Consider the following 22,521-nt stretch of genomic DNA (forward strand, 5'->3'; position numbering starts at 1 on the left):
GATGAGCCATGTGGCCGAGCTCTAGTGAGTGGAGTGTGTGGGGAAGTCCTGTGTGCAACTTCATCACCTGAGTCCCCAAACCCTCCCCTGGGGGACCCTCTGTGCTTCCTCCTTTTCGCCAGCTTGAGGCAGATAATCATGGTAATCTTGGAATCCTTGGTGCAGTTGGCGACGGCATTAGTTTGAAGGAGACTGGGTTTTTTAATTCTCTCCAGAGTGGAGCCATTCATCTATCAGGCCATGTTTTAGGCTGGTGTTGTGAATGAGCCCTTATGCATTTTGGATTTTGTTTGTACAGCAGCTAGTAGTACATTCGCAAATACAGACAAAATCCCTGCCTCTAAGGGGCTTCACACTCTAATCTGAGAGATAAACATGGCACGGTGGGATAGAACCATTAGTAGATGTCTGTTTTGTGGGATCACAGATGAGGACTTTGGAAAGCTTCAGGGAGGAGGATAGACTTAGACTTAAAGATAATAGGAATAAACCCTACAAGTCCCTAGATCCTTGAAAGATCAAAACCCCAAGTTAGAATGTAAGTCATGATACAGAAGGCCTGTGATGGTGACATCTATAAAACTGTGACTGAGAAGGGCCATAGATTTAACTTTCATATTTTATGATGATCTAGTGATTTTCATTTAATGTTATTTGCATATATGGAAATTCATTTAATTCTTACAATAGCCAAGGAAGGTAGCAGGGTGGGAATTACTGTGTCCACTTTCCAGACAGAGAAACCAAGGCCCACTAAGTGTGAGGGACTTATCCAAGGATATATGATCAGGAGAGCTGAATCGGTGTGCTAACCCAGAGGGGCCATGACAGAGGAAGTATTAGGAGTTTTAGAGTAAAAGAGAATCATTTCAGAATCCCGTCCCTGGCATTCACTATGTTAGTGGCCTTTGGCCTCATCTAACCTTCTCAAGCAAAAATGCAGTGAAATAAAGTATTTTAACGTGTGCTGGCATCTTTCCAGTGCAGGCTCTGAGGGTGACATATTCTCCATGCTTTACAGTGAGGTAACTCTTGCAATATTCAGTCTAGGCAAAATGTAGAGGTTTCTGCCTAATTATCATTATATAACATCTTTGCCAAGCGATGCCATTATTTATTCATTAGCACCACAAACAACAAAGGATAAAATTTTGATGCTTCTAAAGCTGTTGTCTGGTATAGAACACAACTTTTCTGAGGCACTTGGACCAGCCCACTTGGACCAGCCCACTCCACACCAGAACAGAAGGGTGTGTTCAGTTTTTAGAAAATAAAACCAGTTCTTTGAATGATTTCCATAGAGTTAAATACTATTTGTGCATTTGGGGGGATTCCTCCTAAATATCCCAAAGTCTCCCTTTTTCTTCTGCTTACCATCCCTCAGAATATTAAAAGGAAGCTATTTCTAAGATTTTACTTCTGGTTTTAAATATTAATCTTTCATAACAAAGTTAAATCATTCTCATCAAAAAGATACTTATTACTCTTAAGTAAAATATATATTCATTTATAAATTTTCACATATAAATTTATTTACCCTTACTCATGCATTTCTTATTTCTGAGCATATTGGGCATCTATAAAAATTAAGGCCAAACACTTAGATACTTCAAGTGACTAGCTTGGAAAAGAATCAGCTGTTTCATAGAGAAGCATAAATCAAGTGAAGATGTCATCTAGCAGTTAGAGTCCCACCTTATTAAACTTGAATTCTGCACTTCACATAGTAGAGGCAGAGGTGCTTAATAAGTGTTAACAATGACTGATATCATATCATGGATATTAATTGAATGTTGGTAAGTATGAAAAAGTTGCAGTAATGGAAACACACTTCAGCTGCTGAATGTGGTGATGCTCACTTCCTGGGTTTAATTCCTCAGATATTTGTGAATGATTAAGACAGTTTTTTAACACCAGTCAAATGCAGACATTTTCAGTGTTGTTTTTTTTTCCGCGGCCACTCAGCTGTGCTGTAGCCCAGACAGTAAGTCTGAAATAAAGGTAAAATATTTGCTGCTTAATCTAATTTCTTGGGAAAGTTCTTGGGCAAAAATAAGGTTTTCAACTCCTTGGAAAAAATAGCCTTTAGCAATTTGACCCTGAGTTGAGAAGAATCTCTTACTCATTGGCATGAAGTGACAGGTAGATTTGCAGGCATATGTGAGCAAGGAAAATTTCAAACTAATCAGTGACACTGGGTCTCTGTCATGGGCCCAGTGCTGATGTAGCATTCCTTGCTGGACTGCAGAGGGACTGTTTTTGCTGACTAGCTGGAGCTTAGCCCAGAGGCTTCCCTGCTTTTTGATGTCACTGGTTTGCTGTTCTACCAACCTTGAACTTTAATTACCATTTTAGGTTGCATCATAGAAGTTAGTCCACAGAATTCTGATATTTGGAACTTCAATAATGTTTTGAGGAAAAAATGCCTTCAGCAAGTGTTTCTTTTTCAACTAATTTGTATGATGTTGAAGCTGCCCAGTGATGATTCTCAGAAAGTCACTAAATTTTAGTCATTATCAAAACAAATAGCAGTATGGATATTCAGTTCTTCCAGGAAAAGATGATGATGCCCTGATGCTCTCTTTCCCATTTTCTTAGTGGCTTATTCCCTATCAGAGGCATGGCTCTCCCTAAAAAAGATTCATATTCCCATCTTTTAGGGACACTTAGGTGGTACCAGTGCTGTGCTCCTCCTGGGCTACACTTAGGACAAGAATGACACTTTCCTGCTGAGAAGCCACGAAATGAGTTACATTTTATGGCCAGTCATTCTGACATAAAACAAAAACAAACCCCAAAACAGAAATTCTTACAACATTGATATTCTATTTAGTAGTTTTTAGTTTATGGAATACAGTAAGAACAGTTTGCCTTTTCAGTATTTCATGCTTTAAGTTATACATATATTGAGATAAAATCTACAGATAAAAAGGCACAATTCACATGTGCTTGCATACATGCAAAATCAAGTAACCATTTTCAACTAATTAGATACACTTGTTATTCTTATAGCTCAAATAATAAAATTCAAGTACGTACTTTTGTAAATATAATGGTTGCCTATATTTATAGCTGCTGGAAATTTAACTCTGCTAGTATATAAATAAGAATGCTAGCACTTTATAAATTTTACAAGTGCTGGGTATTGTCCTGAATGATTTACGTGTGGTATCTCATTTAATACAAACGTCTGGCATGAGAACTATTATCATCTCCTTTTATAACAAGGAAGCAGATGTTAGGAAAGTTGGTAATTTAACCTGGATCTTGTAGCTGGGGAATGGTCCATTAGGATTGAGATCCAGTTCTGTCTTAACTGCAGAGTCCATGTAGTTAACTTCCCCAACCCTGACATCATGGGGTCACCCTTGTCCCTGAGCAGTCAGGAGCAGAATTACTTCTCATCTCGACAGAGAAGGGCAGAAAATTGCAATCCAGGTGAAAGACTGTAAACCTTGCTTCCTTGGCTTCATGCCATCTTCTTGGGCATGCAGGTGGATCTAGGAAAAGGGAAACAACCAACCAACCGCATCTGTTTTATCTAAGGTGTTGTAATCATAGCATTTGCATAATACCATTGAAAGCAAGGAACAGGGAACTTGACCCAAACTACCTAAAGCAAAAATGAAAACTCTTGGTTCGTGATCCACAACATTTCAGGGCAGTGTGCTTACAGCCAGAGCTTGATCCAGAGACCTGTGAAGCCTTTAAGACCTGGTTTCTTTTGTTGGGGTTCTTTGACTCTGTCCCCTCTGAATATCAGATGTGGCATCAGGTTGTCTCCCTTCATGGTAGTAACAATGACAAAAGAAATTCCTGACTTCCTTTCCTCACCACACAGATCAAAGGGAGAGAGAATTTCTCATGGCTTTTCAGGATGAAAATCTTCCTTCATGTTTGACAGGCACTAGCTACTATTACCCAGAAGGCCAAGTCAGAATTATTTATAATACCCTTCCTTGACATAAAATTGCTATGTTAGTGGCAAAGAGAAGGACTTTCAAGACATATGGGTACAGCAGTCCCCACTTAATTATGAGAGATACATTCCAAGACTCCCAGTGGATAGCTCCATGGATAGTACTGATTCCTATATACAGTATGTTTTTTCCTATATATACATACCTGTGATAAAGTTTAATTTATGAATCAGGCACAGTGACTGATTATGGCGGCTCATGCCTATAATCCCAGCACTTTGGGAGGCTGAGGCAGGAGGATCACTTGAGGCCAGGAGTTTAAGACCAGCCTGGGCAACATCATGAGACCCCATCTCTACAAAAAATTTAAAAATTAGCTGGACACAGTGGCATGTGCCTGTAATCCTAATTACTTGGGAGGCTGAGGCAGGAGGATCACTTGAGCCCAAGAGTTGGAAGTTACGGCGAGCTATGATCACAATACTGCCTTCCAGTCTGGGTGACAGAATAAGACCCTGTCTCAAAAATTAGGCACAGTGAGAGATTCAGAACAATTACTACTAATAAAATAGAACAATTGTAGCAATGTATGATAATAAAAGTTATGTGAATGTGTTCTCTCACTCTCAAAATCGCTTATTTTACTGTACTCACCTATTCTGAGAGCGAGGTTGACTGTGGGTAACTGAAACTGCAGAAAGGGAAACTGCGGATAAGGGGGTCCACTGTACATACTGTTCGAGCACACCAAGCGCATAGGTACACTATAGCAAAACTGTTATTCTAGAAGAATAGTACCTTGTTTACAGTTTTGGGTGATATTGTCACCATTCACTATCTAAATGACTCATACGCATATTAGCTTAAAGTCCTAATCACTGTCTCCTTGAGAAAAGTATTGCAGACTTATTATGTTCCATGAGTTACAACTATTTTCTTTATTTCATGTAGAAAAGTGTCATGAAATAATTTAGAATTAAATATTTGAGTTCGATTTGGATTCACCTGTATAGATGAAGTTTAATTAATTTCTAAAAACCTAAAAATAAAAAAATTTCCACCTAGACCTTTTAAGTGTTAGGTCGATGCTGAAGTGATGTCTATTTAATGAATAAAATGAATACAAGTTTGCTAACTGATGTATACAGAAGCTTTTGGCTGACCTTGATTAATCATAAAATACAGATTACCTTTGAACAATATGGATTTGAACTGCATGGGTCCACTTGTATTTGAATTTTTTCCAGTAAATATGTTGGAAAATTTTTTTGGAGATTTTCAACAGTTGGAAAAAACCCACAAATTGCATAGCTTAGAAATAGAAAAAAAATAATTATGAAAAAGGTATGTCATGAGTATATAAAAACATGTAAATACTAGCTGATTTTCTCATTTACTACAATGAAATATACACAAATCTATTACTAAAAGTTAAAGTGTATCAAAATTTATGCACACAGAGAGTCCATGGTGCCATTTGCAGTAGTGAGAAATGTAAACAAAGGTAAAGATGCAGTATTAAATCATAACTGCATAAAATTAACTGCAGCCCATATAGTACTACTGTAATGATTTCGTAGCCCCATCCGGTTGCTATTTGTTCAAGTAATTTACACCCATGTTAAAATCAGGGAGCAGATGCTGCAATAAAATTAATTCTGGCACCTTATCTAAGGTCCTCAATGAAACCAGAGCAAACCTGATAGGAATTAGACAATATGAGAAAATATTCAATTTTGTGATCTTTTCTGTGTTTTTATTTGCTTATTTGTTTTTTGCTTATTTTTCTCTACTTTTGTTTGTTTTGATGAGAATTTGTGCTAACAAAGAATTCTTAATAAGGTGGGGGTTTTTTAAAGCAAATTCTTTTCCCTTTAGTGAAATATGAGAAAGAATGAAAGTGACATTCCAAATAACATCAGTAAATGAGGAGTCACTGAATATTGTGTGAATTGAGACCATTGACATATTTTAATTTATTATAATTCTTTCAAGGTGAATAATTTCTGATTGCATTGTTTAAAATTGTGTTCTTCAAATTGTTTACATGGGTGTGAAAATACAGAAATTAAGTTAATATGCCCATATTAGATATTGGTCAATATTGACTGAAACCAAATTATAAATTTCAAACACACATTCTCTAGTATTTAGATTTATTTGAAAAGAAAGATCAAATTAGATCACATATAATTGGTTAATCAAAATGACACTGAAAGTGGTTTCAAGCTCTTTAATTCATTGTTTAAAATTTTAGTAGCACTTAGGATAGTTGATGCTTTACCTTAAAAGTAGAGATTAATTTAAGACTTGTAATGCTTTCTGATAAAATGGATTCAAAACTTATTAAAGTACATGTTTCTAAATCTGGTTTTATTAACCCATGGGCGGTCAACAAATACTAAATCCTCATCCAACCCTTTCAGTACACTGCATGGGATTTGTGTGTAGGATCTGCCAGTAAAAGTTATCCATGTCCAAGAATATGTCAGATACATTTACCCTGTCTGCTGCTGAGCTTTGACAGTAGCTGGAAATTTGACCATGGCTCAAAGATAATATAATTTGACCATATTATTTCCATATTATTCATATGCAATTCCTTAAGAAGGAAAAATAATTAGTGTTTCTATCGAGTTGTGTTACACGTACCTTTTCTGTGGAATTTATGAAATCTTTTCTTCTCTTGGAATCAATAAAGTTGGAGGCTGAAGGAAAAGGAACATATTCAGAGAGTTTCTATTACTTTTTATACCTGGAACCAATTAGTCTTCACAGTTGTGCTGCCCAGACACTATTGAAATATACAAATACATTCAATTTCAAAAACAGTTCCTAGCTACATTTATTATATCTCTTGTAATAGTTCCCATGATTGAGATGTGTGCGTGTACGTATTATTAGTTGTGAGTATGAGATGATGGGAAACAAAAGTAGAAATGGTACTTGAAGCTAGAAATGATGTTAGTGACCAAGACACATGCTTAGAAGGCATAGATACTTCCTAGGGGAAGGCCACAAATTTAGATCTTAGCTTCCTGTCAACTAAGCCAAAGAAGGACACAATAAGGCTTAAAATGTCGTTCCTATATATCTAATTTTAAGTGAAAATAAAATTCTTCCTGATTTCAAGACCAGATAAATTTCTACCATGCCTCTTCATTTTAAGTAGACAATTAGAAATTATAAACCACACAACTCATTTTTAATTTCTAAATAGGCTAGAATAGACATCTTGCCTTGCCTACATCAAACAATGCATATTTTGGTAATCATTGAGTTGGAAAAAAATGTGGCACAGAATTATCATCAATTTTCTTTCATAAATTATTGATAAATATGCTGAAAAAAATCACCTCAGTCACTAATGACACTATAAAAAGTGAATATTCAGGTCATCTATAAATATTTCCTAAATGCCTATACAGTGAAGCACAGCATGGCTATTGCAATGTTCTGCTCTAGGTAGTTAATACAGATTTATGAGAAAAAAAATTTTTTGCAATGTCTTAAATCTACTGTTCATAGATTGTGGCTTATAATTCATCAACTTCAGAATTTATTATCAAATAAAAGATAAACTTTGAGATATATTATTAAATTATTTGGATATATTTTTCAACTCATAAATTTTGCATATATTCTGACGCAAAATACTCTTTTTGAATGGCCTGATGAGAAACAGGTTCTTACTAAGGCTGCTATGTGCACTGATTACTCGGGGGCTTTTGTCTCTATCTAGAAGGTTTTTTTGCTTCATTATTTCTTCCTTCCCTCCAGTCTAAAACAGAAAAGTTTCGATTCTTTTTTTTGAAACTGACCCTGTCATCTATGGTTTTGAGCTGCTTTTTCTTTCCTACTTTTTCAAGAGTCTCTTCCATTATTTTATCACTTGTATCTTTTCCTCCTTTGCTCCAAGTCTCCATTGTCTTAAAACAAACTTCCTCTCAATTTTGATTCTTTTTCCGGCTACACATTTGCCACGGTTTGCCTGAAAAGGGATGGGAAGAGATGGTGTGAAAGTTTCAGCTTTCTACAGTGTCTGTATGATTGTGGCAATTGTCTTCTCAGAAGCACTGATGGCTCTCAGTGTCTACCAACTGAAGTCCCTTTACCTCTGCCCCAACCTGGCCCACCGAGCTCTGGCTTTCGTCAGCTCAGTCTGCCTAATGTTCGAGTCACACAGACTATGGCTCCAGGAGCCCTTCCTCTTGTCTATGGCACATTGATAAATTCACATTAAATGCCTTTACTGTGCATCTTGACCTGCCAAATCCAAGCCTTCTTTTAAGACCCAAGATAGTGTTTCTTAAATGCAGCATTCCCAAGCAATCTCTTGTCTCTGTACGCTCATAATACCATGTTGTGCCTCTTTTGCTCCTACAATTTGTTGTTGATATGTTTTTCTTATCTACTAGACAGGAAGCTATTTGAAAGCAGGAATCTTGTCTTATTTGTCTTGAATTCTACACATGCATACTATTCTTAATTGGTACTTGGTAAGTGCCATTGAAGTTGATTTAAATTATATATATATATGTGAGGATCTTTTTTGTTTTTTAAACGAGACAGTAATATCTGGATTCAAACTAAAATGAATATGAAATTTGCATTTCAGCGATATTTTATTTCAGTACATTAGTATATATGAGCTTTGGGGAAAATGTAATTTGGCTGAGTGAATAGGCCAGGAGATGGAATTCTGGAATTTGCCTGACAGAATTTGCCCAATAGGATCTTACAAATACCTGCTTGAAACTTGAGTCTTTTTCTAGCTTTAAACTTGATATATTCCAAGATGATATATTCCAAGATGAGGAATAAAGTCATGATTCTTTCTCCAATTTTCTGTTTACTCCAATGATATATTCCAAGATGAGGCTGAAAATGTGAATGCCATTCAGAGTTTATCAAAGTGGCAAGTGAGTAACTGATTAACCAGGTAGCTCAGTAACTGATTAACCAGTAAGCTGGTTACTTCATTTGGGTAAAGCATGGCTTGAATTTGAACCACTTATCTCAGTCTAGTCCTACCTGGTTGTTCAAGCCATGTTTGATCATGTAAGGTTTCTTGAACTCTTACAGTAACTGATGTTAATTTCAGGTCGTTTGCTGTGTGCTAACTTCATGTCGATTTCTAAAGTCTTGAGGGATAGTATCCGCTTACCCTGTGTACCTTGTAGATCCGGGGACAGTGTTGAATCAAGATTTGTTCTTTGGTTTCCTGGGGTTGTATATCTGCACCCGGGCATACGGGCCAGTTTCCCCACTCTCTGGGAAAATTGTCAAGAGAGGAAATAGAACTGATTCTTTCAGCAGCTTAGTTATTAGAGGTAGATAGGGCCCATCTGGTTCGGTTATATGATATGTCATAGGCCTTGCCTTGATTTCTCTTTGAGGGATCTTCATTGTGTGTACACCTAGTGTAGGGGGACTGAAGACAGTTTTTTTTCATCACCTCTGAGAATCATTCGTAACATGAAAGATGGCATGCAATTCAAATTTTCAGCTGTGCTTTTATTGCTTTGGGTATTATTTCCATTGACATGGGAGGCTCTTCCCTAAGTAAGGTAGATTTTCTCCAGGCAAGGTCAGTCTGTTTCATGAATACTTATGAATATAATACATATTTTATGATTTGATTTCTCTGTTCTGTTTGTTTCCATAATCCAAAGTCGACATTGGCTTTTCTTTATATTACTCTTGCCACACTTAGGAGTAAACAGAAAATTGGAGAAAGAATCATGACCTTATTTATGCATATCTGTAGCAACCAAATAATAAACATAAGTACTGTAAAAGATAAAACTTTTACAGTTCTTTAGAGTTATGACTTTGTTATGTCATACTTCTCACTAGAGTATAGTAGTCAATCAACCTTTGGTTTTATCTTTATTCCTCCAAATATTTAGTTAAAGAGTAAGTATTTAAGATGGCTTGGCAAGAAGTAATTATTTACCCACCACAATAACATTAATGGATAGGATAGAGGGAATTGAAAGAAAGGGGAAGAAAATAAAAATGAGAAAAGGTATCACAAATGAGAAAACTAAAATGATTTTTAATTATACAAAACATCTTATCTTGCTCTTTTGCAAAATCAGTGCAGCAGACATCATTCAGCAGAAACAGTAGTGCCTACGGAGATGGTTTTATCACAGTTCTCCTAGGTGAAATTTTGGTGTTATCAACCAAAAGGCTTATCTCCCATGACTGTCAATGAAAGAATATCTTTACATTTAGGAAGGTGATCTCATGACTATACTTAAAATATTTACTTTAAAATTTTCATTGTAAGACCCTAAGAAGCTTGGTAACAGAAAATAGCTTGTGCTGAAAACTGGTTATAGATTGAGTTATTATTTTTCTTTTGAATACTAAATAGTATACTACTTGTAGAAATTGATTAGTTTGATATCTAATTTTGCTACCATTTACTAACTTGGGAAAAATTAAAATTTTCATTGAATTTATTTTTATTTTCTATAAAAATTGATAAACAGTTGAGTAGAGCATTTGTTCTTAGTGTTATTTACTGTCTCTTTGACTAATCAAAGTGTGCATTATAAACATCTTTGCTCCTTTAAAGCTCAAGATTATTTATTTTTCATCTTTTTACTCCTATGTTCATTCAGTCGGTTTTTGCAATAGGGTCAGATTAATAAACTTCCAGTAATATGGATGGTGGAAAATAATTTTTTTTTTTTTTTGGTGGAAAATAATTGACTTGGAAGTTTGAAGACCTAAGCTCTAGACCCGAAGCACCATAATGAGCTGTGGGTCCCTAAGCAAGTCTTTTGACTTCCCTGGTTCTCACCTTTTTCATCTGTTAGTTGCCTGATGGAGTCAGTGATTTCTAAATTCTTTCACAGTACTAAACACTCCCTGTCTGATTTATAGAATAAGCTCAACAATTAGATAGAAGTTTATAGTTGCATATGTGCTCCTAAAACAAGTTATTCAGATTTATGATTTATTTGATGTCAAATATGGGATCAGGCAAACAAACCTCAGCTATAACTCTGATCTTAGAAAACGTGACATGTGTTTAAGGACATAGGTGGGGAGAAGTTTGCATGGCTAGCACCAGACAAGCACAGTCAAGATACAGAACGGTGACTAGAGAGCACTATATGATTCTGAAGCATCATAGAAAGATTAAATTATGTTCAGCAGGCTGTAATTAACTCAAGGCAAAGGCTAGCGTACTTTTGAAAATAATCACTAGCAGATGTTTAAACAAAAAATAATTTTCTCTGTGGTCTTTACCTAATCATAAGGCTGTATTAACTAGAACACCTTATTTTCTAAGCATCCCCGGAACCAATGTTCCACCACACTAACATAAAGTATATACAACTATAGAGAAACTGGAACCATAGGGTCTTGTATTTTTGTTTCATCTGAAAAATGTGTTTCTCTTTCACTAACATTGAGAACTTTGTACTTTTGCATATTAGCATGTATAGTTTTCTTGAAAAACTTAGCTCAGTGTCATTGCCTCTATAAAGCTTTTTTAAACTTTCTAGATAGGATTGATCATTCCTTTTCTGTGGTCTCCCTTGTACTGTGTTTATATTTATGAAAAGCACTTAAAATACTTTGGTGAACTCATTTGTTCACAAATGTCTTGCCCTGAAGCTCTGAGCTCTTAAATGCAGTGCTCCAGTCTTCCTCTTCTGTGTTCTGCAGACTGAACCCGTTATCTGGCACATAGTGGGCATTCAGTAAACTTCGAAAAGTGTCATAAAATAATCAGAAACCCTCATTAAGAAGGCCTAAGTTATTAATACAATCACTAATGCACATGTACTGGCTTTTTTTTGTTTGTTTTGCTTTTCATTAGTTTTAATTTATGCAGTGCTTTGTTTTGTATCTTTTCTTTGCTCCTGGACTACCTGCTAAGAGGAAGCAATAGTCCAAAGGGAGCTCTTGTATCATTTTTACAGACAGTTTCTAGAACCAAAACCCTAAACAAAATGGCAAAGTAGGCTACTTTGGACTCCATTTGTCCCAGCCTCCTATTGTGAAAAGCAGGACTCTGTGGGAGTCCCTCTTTCCGTGGGGGGCCGTCAAGGGCCTTGACTTTTCAAAACCTTCCACGTTGTTCTCCCAGTCATGAATTTCACCGTGTCCCAGAATGACCACTTTAGTCCCCTCTCCTACTTACATTTCTTTAACATTTTTTTCTTCTTCTTTACATTCCAAACCTAACCCTAACCTTTACTTTCTTCTCAAAACTATTTCTAAGATCTAAGCTTATTGTCATCATGCTGATCTAAATGTGTGCGTGTGTGTGCGCATGTGTGTGTGTATGTTCTTCCAGTCTGTGCCTTCGTTCACTTGCCTTCTCTAGCATCTCCTAACCTCTTCTTGTCTTGCCACTCTGAACACTCCAACGTGGCACAAGAGGCCCATTTAAAGCCCTTTTTTATGGTAGAAAGGAAAAGATGCTTGTGAAATTGATGGAGTATATCTTGAACATCGATTTTTCTTTCAGTGCCCTTCTCCCATCTTTAGCCACTACTTTTGAATTTTCTTTACTTCCTACTATAAAGTATCTCTTCTTTAGTGAGTGGAGAGGAATATTCATTATTTTAAACACATCATGCTTAAAACACTCCTTTTCACTGAGAAATATTGCTCTCATATCTGTTTCCAGGTTGTATTTGCCATTTTTTCATATAGTTTATGAAAATAATTATTGTTTTTAATTGTGACAACTCTCATATAAAGTGTAACTGGTTTATCTTATCAGCTCTTCTAAAATCATGACCCAGTATCTTAACCTCAGAAAAAACTAGGGTGATGGAGGCGCTTACATTTGCATGAAAGGTTTGCCAGTGAAACCTTAACCTCTTGCAAGATTCATCCAAGAGTCATATTAAATCATTGAACCATAACTTGTTTTAACAATGGATATTTTTTAAAGGTCTACCTATCTATCATTTACCTAGATTAGCCCAACCCAGCCCTCAATTAGCTTAATAATAATAACCTGTAAGCATCCAAGAATAAATACCTATGCCAAGGATTTTTTTCTTCTTTTAAGAGTAGAAAAGCTGAGTAACCACTAGAATAGACAATAATACTCAATAATACTCAAACCTTCCATGTATTTGTTACAAATAGGAGATGGAGAATTGGAAAATATTTTCAAGGGTCTCTTTCATAAGTCTGCAGGTCAACTGAAAAATCATCCTGTACTTAATAAAGTGAAAGATAATTTCCACCTCACATTTAGGAATGAATTTTAAATGACCTAGGGATATTTAACAAGATTTGTTAGCACTGTTTCTAAAAACTTGTTAGTTTTATCAAATATTAAGGTTTCATGGCCTGGTAATTTCTTATGAGTCTAATAACCTAAAAGTAGAGTTGAAGAAATGTCAGTCTCTCTCCTTTTTTATTCCATTTTTAAAATAGAATACTAAGTAAACTGTTGATTTCTAGGGAACAGAAGCATGAGTTGTCATACTCTAATACATTCTCAAGAGCTGTTTGAGGAAATATTTTTATTTTGTTGGAGAAACTGGTCCACAAAAACTCACTTAAAATTAATGTAAATATAATTTTCTGAGATGATATCTTCATGTTTCTGTTTTAATAATAACAATAATTACCTTCCTTATAGAGGCCATTACTGATTCCAATTAGCGACAAAATGATTTGTGCAAAATCACTGATTGATATCTTTCACATTAATATCATTTGGATCTTTGCTTTAAAATCACACTAATTATCTGGAAGTTTCTGTAAGGTAAAAGCTAAGTATGGCGTGACTACCATTTCTTTTTTGTTCTTCAAGGGAAAACCAAACATGAATTGTAAGTCATGCAGTAGAACCAATTCTCAAATCCTCTTATTGGGTGACAAGGGGAGGTTTTCTGTCATCTAACATGTCAGATCCACGTGCATGTTACGAGAAGAATGTTTCCCATTTCCAGTAGCCATAGTCCCAGAAAGCAAAGAAGGAAAAACAGAGTCAGAACTGAGACTGTTTCTCCATCACATGCTCTGTTTTGCCTGTGTAGGTTGTTGCTAGAAATGATTTCTAGATGGAGTAGATGTTGGTACTGGCCTACTGAGAATCAAGCTCTCCTTTTTTCTTCTTGTCTCTTAGTTCAGTGACTATAGGATTACCAGTCATAGTTAGTCACTGACTCCTGGAAGTTATTATTCCCTAGAAATAGCTATATCTTTAGAATCTTGGCCCGTTTATGTCTTAGGTACATTTTGCTTAGAGTACAAAATAGCTCATTGACTTCTTCTTCTTTTTTTTGTTTTTTTGAGGAATGCTTTGCTTTAGTTTAGCTTAGGTCATGGTACTAAGTCATAGTTTTTGTTTTTTGAAATGCTTTGATTTTTTAAAAGGTAATATTTTGTTTGTGAAAGATATAGATATAGTTAATTATCTTATAGGACATGTATGTCTTTTTTTTTAAGGGCACCACCACTGTTCCTCCAATGTTAATCACACTCTTTGGTGTTGATGAAGCTTTCAATTTTGAGAATGGTAGAGTTTGTCAGGTGTCATTCTGAGTGCCAGCAAATGGTTGATTTGAGGCAAGAAGAACAAAGTTTAAAAAAGAAAATCAATCTAGCATTTGCTTAATAATTTGCCCTTTGCAGTAACAGAATCTTATCTGACCACCCACATTCATCTGGTTGCTGACGTGATTCTTGCTTCAATTGCAGAAGCTATTTTTGCACCTTTTGTGTCTTTTGAGGAACCGAGTGGGCCTACTTGCTTGTAATGATTCACGTCTCAAAGTGCACAGGGTGTCCTGTGCTACTGCAGTAGTGTGCAGAAATGAGGGGGAAATTAAAGCAAACTCTTCCTTTAAGCACTTTGAATGCTCCTATGAGATAGTATTGGGGAAAGCTACATTGTAATTGTCATGTCTTACTTAATACTTTAGTTCTTCCTATGAGGGTTTTGGTAATAACTTGTCAGGAAGAAAGAACAACTTTTTTTAAAGGTAACAAATCTATACCATCTATGGGTAATATGGTTATGGGGGTCTTTTATACTGGAAGACATACCATCTTATGTTTGATAAATCTATTTGGATTAAGTGGTTTGCATTTCCATGTATGTCCTTGGATCACACTTGGATAAATATAAATTCTAAAAAAAAAAAAAAAAAAAAAAAAAAGTCCCTTTCTTCATTACTTACCAGAACTTGTGAAGTCCCAGGATTTTACTTTGGCTGGTTTGGGATTCCTATTTCAGAAATTAATTTTAGCACAGAATATAACACTGCTAAAATAAAATGTAGAAGAGAATTATTGAGACTTCATCCTGTGACGTTTAGTTGCTAATACACTGAAAGTTTTGTGGAAATCACAGCTTGAAAGCAGAACAGCATCATGGACTGCAATGGCACGATTTCTGGTTTCCATACTTGCAGTTTTAGCTCTAGCATTATTTTTGTCATTGCCTCTACTTTGGCTGTTACAGGCAATTGTACTCTTTTAGTACAAGTATTTATTCAAAAGATTTAAACTATGTTAAAAGAAAGGAAATGCTTTCTTGCCCAAAAAAAAAAAAGATTTCTTGAGAGATCCAGTTTCAAACTTTCTTTCCTAAAGGAAGGCAGGTTCTATGGGTAAAGAACGAGCTTGCCTGTTAAATTCATTACAAGTGTCATCGTCTTTTAAATCTCCTTATTCATCTTTTTTTAGATTCCCAGAAGTTGTGCATGAGTTCCTGTGGGGAGAATTGGCATCTTGGAAGTCAAAGACAGTTGTGATGCAGTTTTTTGATATGAGGATAACAGGTTAATAACTAAAATTTATTATTTTATTCTATTGTTGTTACATTAAACTTGACTACCATGACCTCATATGTAAACTGACTTTGTTATCAAATTAGGGATGAAACAATTTATTTTCCATTTAGAGGAAAAAGTGTTGTGAGGGTTTTGTTTTGTTTTTCATAATAGACACTAGTTTTAATTATAACCTCCTTAATTGAAATAGCCTCATTGGAGAGAATTTGTTTCTGGCAAAGTTTATTTTTATGTGAAATTCTACTTTGTAAATCCTAATCACTTTTGCTCTGTAATGAGAAATCATGCCAATAGAAAAGAGAAATCACAATTTTAAAAAAATTATTTAAAAATTTATGACAAAATATTAAAAGCAGATACTGTCATCAAAATAAGTTATAAATGTTTTAACTAAATATGCAAACTCTACAAATATATGCAATGATGCCCACATGGAAAAATAGAGTTCAGTCTTCCATTAGGTTTTAAATATCAAACTTGATTTTAAATTCATCACATTAGAGGGTGATCACCACAGTATTTTTTACTTTTCTTCAAAAGTTCTCTGAATTGCTTGGCAGGAGTTTATATAATATACAGTATTTTCCTCATAGTGGTGACTTGCTCATTTTAGGGAGAACTGAGGTCGTTGGGGATTTTTACTAAAAGAAGCATTTATAATGAACTTGGCTCTCAAGAAGGTGCCTTTTAAAAATCATCCTGTGGAAATAAGTCTGTATTCAGTTGGACTCTGGCACTGGTCACGCTTTTTTGGTAGATCCTTTTTTTCCCTTATCCGGTGCTCTCTGAGCATGTCGTCTCTGAGCAGCGGCTGAGCAGCGAGTGGGCCGTGGGACCCTTGTTACAGCCGTGGTGCTCTGAGGTGCTCATGTATGCCTTAGAATAGTTTATAATCGATCTATGGCATTTTAAAAAACAGATTTATGGATGTCACTTCTAAAGTGTCATATGATAATTACTATCATAAGACATATATTTTGTTTACAAGTATATTACCACCAAATCCCCCCCCCAAAAGACCAAATAACCACTTTAATTTTCAAAAATGTTTTATTACTAAAATATTGAAAGTAGAGAAGTGGTGTTTGTCACTGGTCTTTTCATACCATTACTATATAGGATATTATTATTTAATGCTCACTTGACTTTTGCCACCACTCAAGTAATGATTAATTTCCTGAGGTAAAGTTTTTGTTTTGTTTTTTTTTTCCTAAGATAGTGTTTTTCTAAGCAAAAGATCCCAGATTGACAAGCCTGGGTACTGTGGGCCTTTATTCCTCTGCAGAGCAAGCCTGCCTGCCTGCCAATCCCACCCAGCTGTTATCCTGAAGAGACCTCGGAGGCGGTCTATACACCAGGCTGCTTCTGTGCTTTTCCTTTTGGGGGCTGTCTGAGGAAATTATTTAACTGGGTGCCAAATTTATTTGAGTGGGACTATGAAGAGTGGCCAAAGGAGAGGGCACACTTTTAGGAAAAATGCCAACTCTTCCATGTAATATCATGTTTCTTTTCTGCTTCAGTTCCTTTCATCCCGTTACCACTGAAATAGCCATGCAGAGGGTACTATCATTTTCAACACCACCCTGCTCTGAAAAATGCTGTGAGCCCGAGAGACAATGCCTGTCTGTACTGACTGGAGGACTCCTTTAGGTTGTAGCACCGTCCACAGGAAACCCCAAAGTTATATCCTCTTGAGTTTTATTCTCTGGTAAAATATCTTACTCCTTTCATAGCTCCCAAAATCATTAGGGAAAATTTTAAATGTGAATGGGAAACTGTATTTGGAATACCACTCCTTTGTTGGCAATGGGTGCCAAGAATGACTTTGCGCGTGGGTTTGGTTACTATAAAAGGAAATCTCAGTGAATAAAATGGTAACTAGCTGTCTTCATATGAGAATTGCTCTCATATTGCATTTTTTTTTTTGATATATCAATTGATTGGGAAAACTGGAATTTATTTTTAACATGCTATTAGAAAATCCAAAAAAATGAATTGACCCTACATGATCATAGAAAAATAATGTTGCTAGCAGTAAGTAACCATATTACTATAGATCTTTATAGCTCTTAGTAGATCTATATTGAAAAAATTGAACTGAAATCGCAGGCATATACAATGGTTCATTTAATAATTTGTAATAATATTATGAGGTCCAAAGAAAGTATTTTTCTAGGTTTAATGATCCATTTAATGTAGATTTCCTTCTGTAATATACTTATAAAAATGTTTTCCCATCTGTAAGCATTTTCATACATTTTAGTAATAAAGCAAAGCTCAAGGATTTATGCCATTTTTGGAATAGTTAGGTCACTTAGTAAAGTGTTACCTAACAAACAAACAAAAAAAGCCAAATGTCACTATCAAACCTTGAATTAAATTTTGGAAGGCTTATTATTTTAAAAGTGAATAATTTCTTTTCCTCCATTGGAGTAGAGCAGCAAAGAAACTTTTGAACCCTCCCAAATCCTGCCTGATTTTAAAGAGAAAGACATGCCATGCACAGTAATAGGTCTATGGTGCACATGATTTCCATTACAGAATTTTTTCAGTTTCCAGGATAAAGTAGCTGTAGATAAATGATTAATTCAAAAAGTCCACATTTTTTAATAGTTCTTGAATATGATCAATAAATTCCCAAAAGGACCCATCACTCATTTTTCTCTCCCACTTGCCTTTGTCTATATGTCTCAGAAACTCCAAGAAGGGAAGTGATTTTTTGAGTAGCAGTTAGTTCAAGGCTCCCTAAGGATAGTATTGGGGAGAATAATGCCTCCTTAAAGATATCTAAAATCTAATGTAAAAGGTTCCTGTGAAATAGGAATGATATCTAATTCCCTAGTAAGTCTTTCACTGAAGTGAAAAGTTAGACATTGTGGTTCCGAGGAATGTGGACCAGGGGGTCCCTGTTCTGCTGGGGCCTACACCTCATACACAAAGATGGAAACTTCCTCAGCAACCTAGGAGTAGAAAGCATGGCGTGGGTGTTATCCAGTTTCCTGAGAAAATGGCGGGGTATCTTATGTAGGCTTGTCTTAGAAATTTAAAAGAAAGAGATTTTCTTGACAGAAGCTATTTGCATAACTGAGTTAATGTGTTCTAAATCTTAAAACCTTTCTGTGAGGTGAAAGGATCACTTAAGGCCAAGTTGCAAGTTCTAGATCAGCCTGGTAGCCTGGGTGACAGAGGAAGACTGTGTCTTTTAAAAAAAAAAGGCATTCTAGATAATAAATGCTATTGGAATATAGAATGATCCTATGTTAAACTTAGCAAAACAATGATTTTTATTTCTTTAATAAAATGGTAGGTATGATTTTTTTTCTGATTTGCCTCCTTCTCTTAAAAATTAAACCCAACAATTAACTTAATATTCTAGGTAAATTTTGTTTTGATCATTAGATATCTGCTTTTAAATTTTATGCAAGTCAGTTTTCTTCATCTTTTAGTATATTCTCTCATAGCAAAATATTATTGTCTTTGAATTTTATTTTGTGCATGTATTGTGTGATATGTCCTTAGTGAATAAGAATGGTTTTAATTTATTACTGTAAACCATAAAACTTGAACATGTTTGAGTTAGCAATGAGGTAGTATAAATGAAAACATTATATTTTATTTAATATTTTATTAAATATACTATCCCAGTTTTGTTTGCTATAGAATTTTATGTACTTATTTAATTTGAAGTTTATATTTTAAGCAAAATTATATATTCTGTATCAACCAAAGGAAGGGAAATGATACATACCCAATTTTCACTTGTGAGGTTTTTATTTTCCTTAAAGTAATAATTTTCAAGCTGGGCACAGTGGCTTGAGAGCTACTTGGGAGGCTGAAGTGGAAGGATCCCTTGAGCCCAAGAGTTTGAGTTCAGCCGAGGCAACACAGAAAGACTCTTTCTAAAAGACATAAAATAAACAAAGTAATGATTTTCAAAGAACAAAGGAAAACAATTTGTCATGAGAACTTATCATGTTCTCATATGTTAGCTGTTCTCCTTAATACTTTAATATACATATTTTGAACATTATTTAAATTATGGATGTTTTTATTTCTGAGAAATGGCATTTGGGGATCATTTTCCATACTACAAACATACAAAGCTCATATATATTCTCCTTGAACCATTAAAAGTTCAGGCATTTCAAATATTGACATTAAATGAAAATATTTAGGGGAAGATATTATTGAAGATGTATTATTTTAAGTTGTGATAAAACTTAACGGAGAGTGGAGTGAGTCCTCCTAGGCTCAGAGGTCAGCCAGCCTTAGGTTTGAATTCTGGTTCTGAAATTCAGCCTCTGTAAGCATGGCTCTCAACTGTGAAATAGATATAACAATACCTGTAGCATGTGTGAAACTCTGTAACAGTATGTGTTAGCACAGAGTAGATGCATAGTAAATGACAGCTATTGCCATTGTTATTATTAGCAATTGAACCACATACACAGATCAATACCATGATAAAATATAGAATCTGAAAAGTAACTAAAAAATTATTCAGTTCAAGCTCTGAGTCTTAATCGAGGACTCATATACATGTTTCTGTCTTGAATTGGAAGTATGGTATACTTCCCTTATAGAGGGTGTTATTCACCTCTGAAAGTCTGACAGAGGTTGTGTCTACATGAACCTTAAATATATAGCTAATTAAACACAAAAGTCAGCCAATTTAGGTTCAACATTGTGTATTCTTCTTCACGTGGTGGCTGGAATTGATAGATGTCAGTTTGCACTGGAATATTATGAGGCCATCACATCTCCTTCAGTTTTCGCTTAAGGAAATTACTGTGGAGTAAAACTTAAGTCCAATACTGAAACTTTTTAGCAAATCTAAGTTAATGTCCTTGTTGAACTTTTTTGACAACTACTTTACAAATCTATTGTGCTTCATGGCTATTAGCAGAAAGAACTTTTGATTACAGGTCTTGCTACAAATATATGGGGACTACTGATTTCTCACCCAAAAGACTTACTGTTCCTGTGGGAATTCCCATGTGCTTTTCCCTTGTCAAGGTGCAAATCCTGTCATCATCATCACAGTTGAGTAATGCATTAGGGAGTCGGTTGGCCATGGAAGTAAGACCAGTACTTAAGTTTCAGTTTGAAAATCTGCAGTTCATATACATGATAGCTTTCTTTTTTAATTAACCAGTGTTTTATTTAAAAAGATAAATGTATTTTTGTTAAGAAAAATGAACAAAAATTGAAATTACAGAAAGTCATAAGGTGACAAGTAAAAATCCCTTCCCTCCCCTTCATCTGACCCCCTGGTTCTACTACTAAGATTTAACTACTGTTAAAAGCTGCTTGGCATCCACACAGGCATTTTCTGGTTATTACCTGTTTCTCTTTTACACAAATAGGATTACAGTATATATATTCATACTAGGGTGCAATAAGCTTTTCTTGCATTTAATGTTACTATTCCCTGGTACTTACAGCGGCACTTCATTTTTTTTAAATGGTTCAGTTTTATGGTTGAGCTGTAATTTATGTAAGCAGTTCCTTGTACACATATTATTGTGCACTTGTTCAGGTGCATCTATAAGGATATTTCAATGAAATTTCAGGGTGGAAGTGTATGAGTTTTCTTATTTTGATAAACACAGCCACATTGCCTATCAAGGAAACATCTCAGCTTTCATCATAATTGATACAATTTGCTGTGATGAAAATTTATTTATTTTTTAATGTTTGGACTTATCAGTGCAATAAAAAATCCCACTATTCTCAACTTTTTAATATCAAGGGAATTAGAACTAGGCTGATTGTGTCAAAAAATAAGATATTTTGATATAATCTTATATCTTAAAAAATATTACTGTGGGCTGGGCTCGGTGGCTCACGCCTGTAATCCTAGCATTCTGGGAGGCCGAGGCGGGCAGATTGCTTGAGGTCAGGAGTTCGAAACCAGCGTGACAAGAGCGAGACCCCGTCTCTACTATAAATAGAAAGAAATAGGCCGGGCGCTGTGGCTCACGCCTGTAATCCTAGCTCTTGGGAGGCCGAGGCGGGCGGATTGCTCAAGGTCAGGAGTTCAAAACCAGCCTGAGCAAGAGCGAGACCCCGTCTCTACTATAAATAGAAAGAAATTAATTGGCCAACTGATATATATATAAAAAATTAGCCGGGCATGGTGGCGCATGCCTGTAATCCCAGCTACTCGGGAGGCTGAGGCAGAAGGATCACTCGAGCCCGGGAGTTTGAGGTTGCTGTGAGCTAGGCTGACGCCACGGCACTCACTCTAGCCTGGACAACAAAGCGAGACTCTGTCTCAAAAAAAAAAAAAGAAAGAAAGAAATTAATTGGCCAACTAATATATATAGAAAAAATTAGCCGGGCATGGTGGCACATACCTGTAGTCCCAGCTACTCTGGAGACTGAGGCAGGAGGATCGCTTGAGCCCAGGAGTTTGAGGTTGCTGTGAGCTAGGCTGACGCCACGGCACTCAGTCTAGCCTGGGCAACAAAGCAAGACTCTGTCTCAAAAAAAAAAAAAAAAAAAAAAATTACTGTGACATCTTTGATAATATTTTTTAGGAGTTATTTTTGGCCATAGTGCCAGTATAAGATCTACTGTTTTAGTGTAGTGTATTCTGAAGCATTTCCTTACTGTTGTTTTAGGACACATAGCATTGTGAACCCTATACATAATGAACTGGAAAATAGAATTTGTATATAGTGATACTATTGTTTAATGGAACAATTTTTTCTGACTGCATTTATTTTGTACCTAGGAGGCGTCAGGACAATCATGCCCATGAGAACTCTAAATCATTCAGGTAATCATTTCATTTTTAAACT

At 35.5% G+C, this 22,521-nt stretch overlaps 1 protein-coding gene across 6 annotated transcripts in view; it reads left to right on the forward strand.

The window, feature by feature from the left end:
* Window positions 1-22,521, forward strand: part of HIVEP2 (HIVEP zinc finger 2) — a 182,471-nt gene that overhangs the window by 138,439 nt on the left and 21,511 nt on the right. For all 6 annotated transcript variants that reach the window (XM_076002916.1, XM_076002917.1, XM_012745364.3 and 3 more), the window contains 2 exons: window positions 15,609-15,703; window positions 22,455-22,499. The gene's annotated coding sequence lies outside the window, so the exon portion shown is untranslated. The remainder of the gene's footprint in view (window positions 1-15,608; window positions 15,704-22,454; window positions 22,500-22,521) is intronic.

Source organism: Microcebus murinus, chromosome 5, assembly GCF_040939455.1.
Source record: "Microcebus murinus isolate Inina chromosome 5, M.murinus_Inina_mat1.0, whole genome shotgun sequence".
Classification (NCBI taxonomy): Eukaryota; Metazoa; Chordata; class Mammalia; order Primates; family Cheirogaleidae; genus Microcebus; species Microcebus murinus.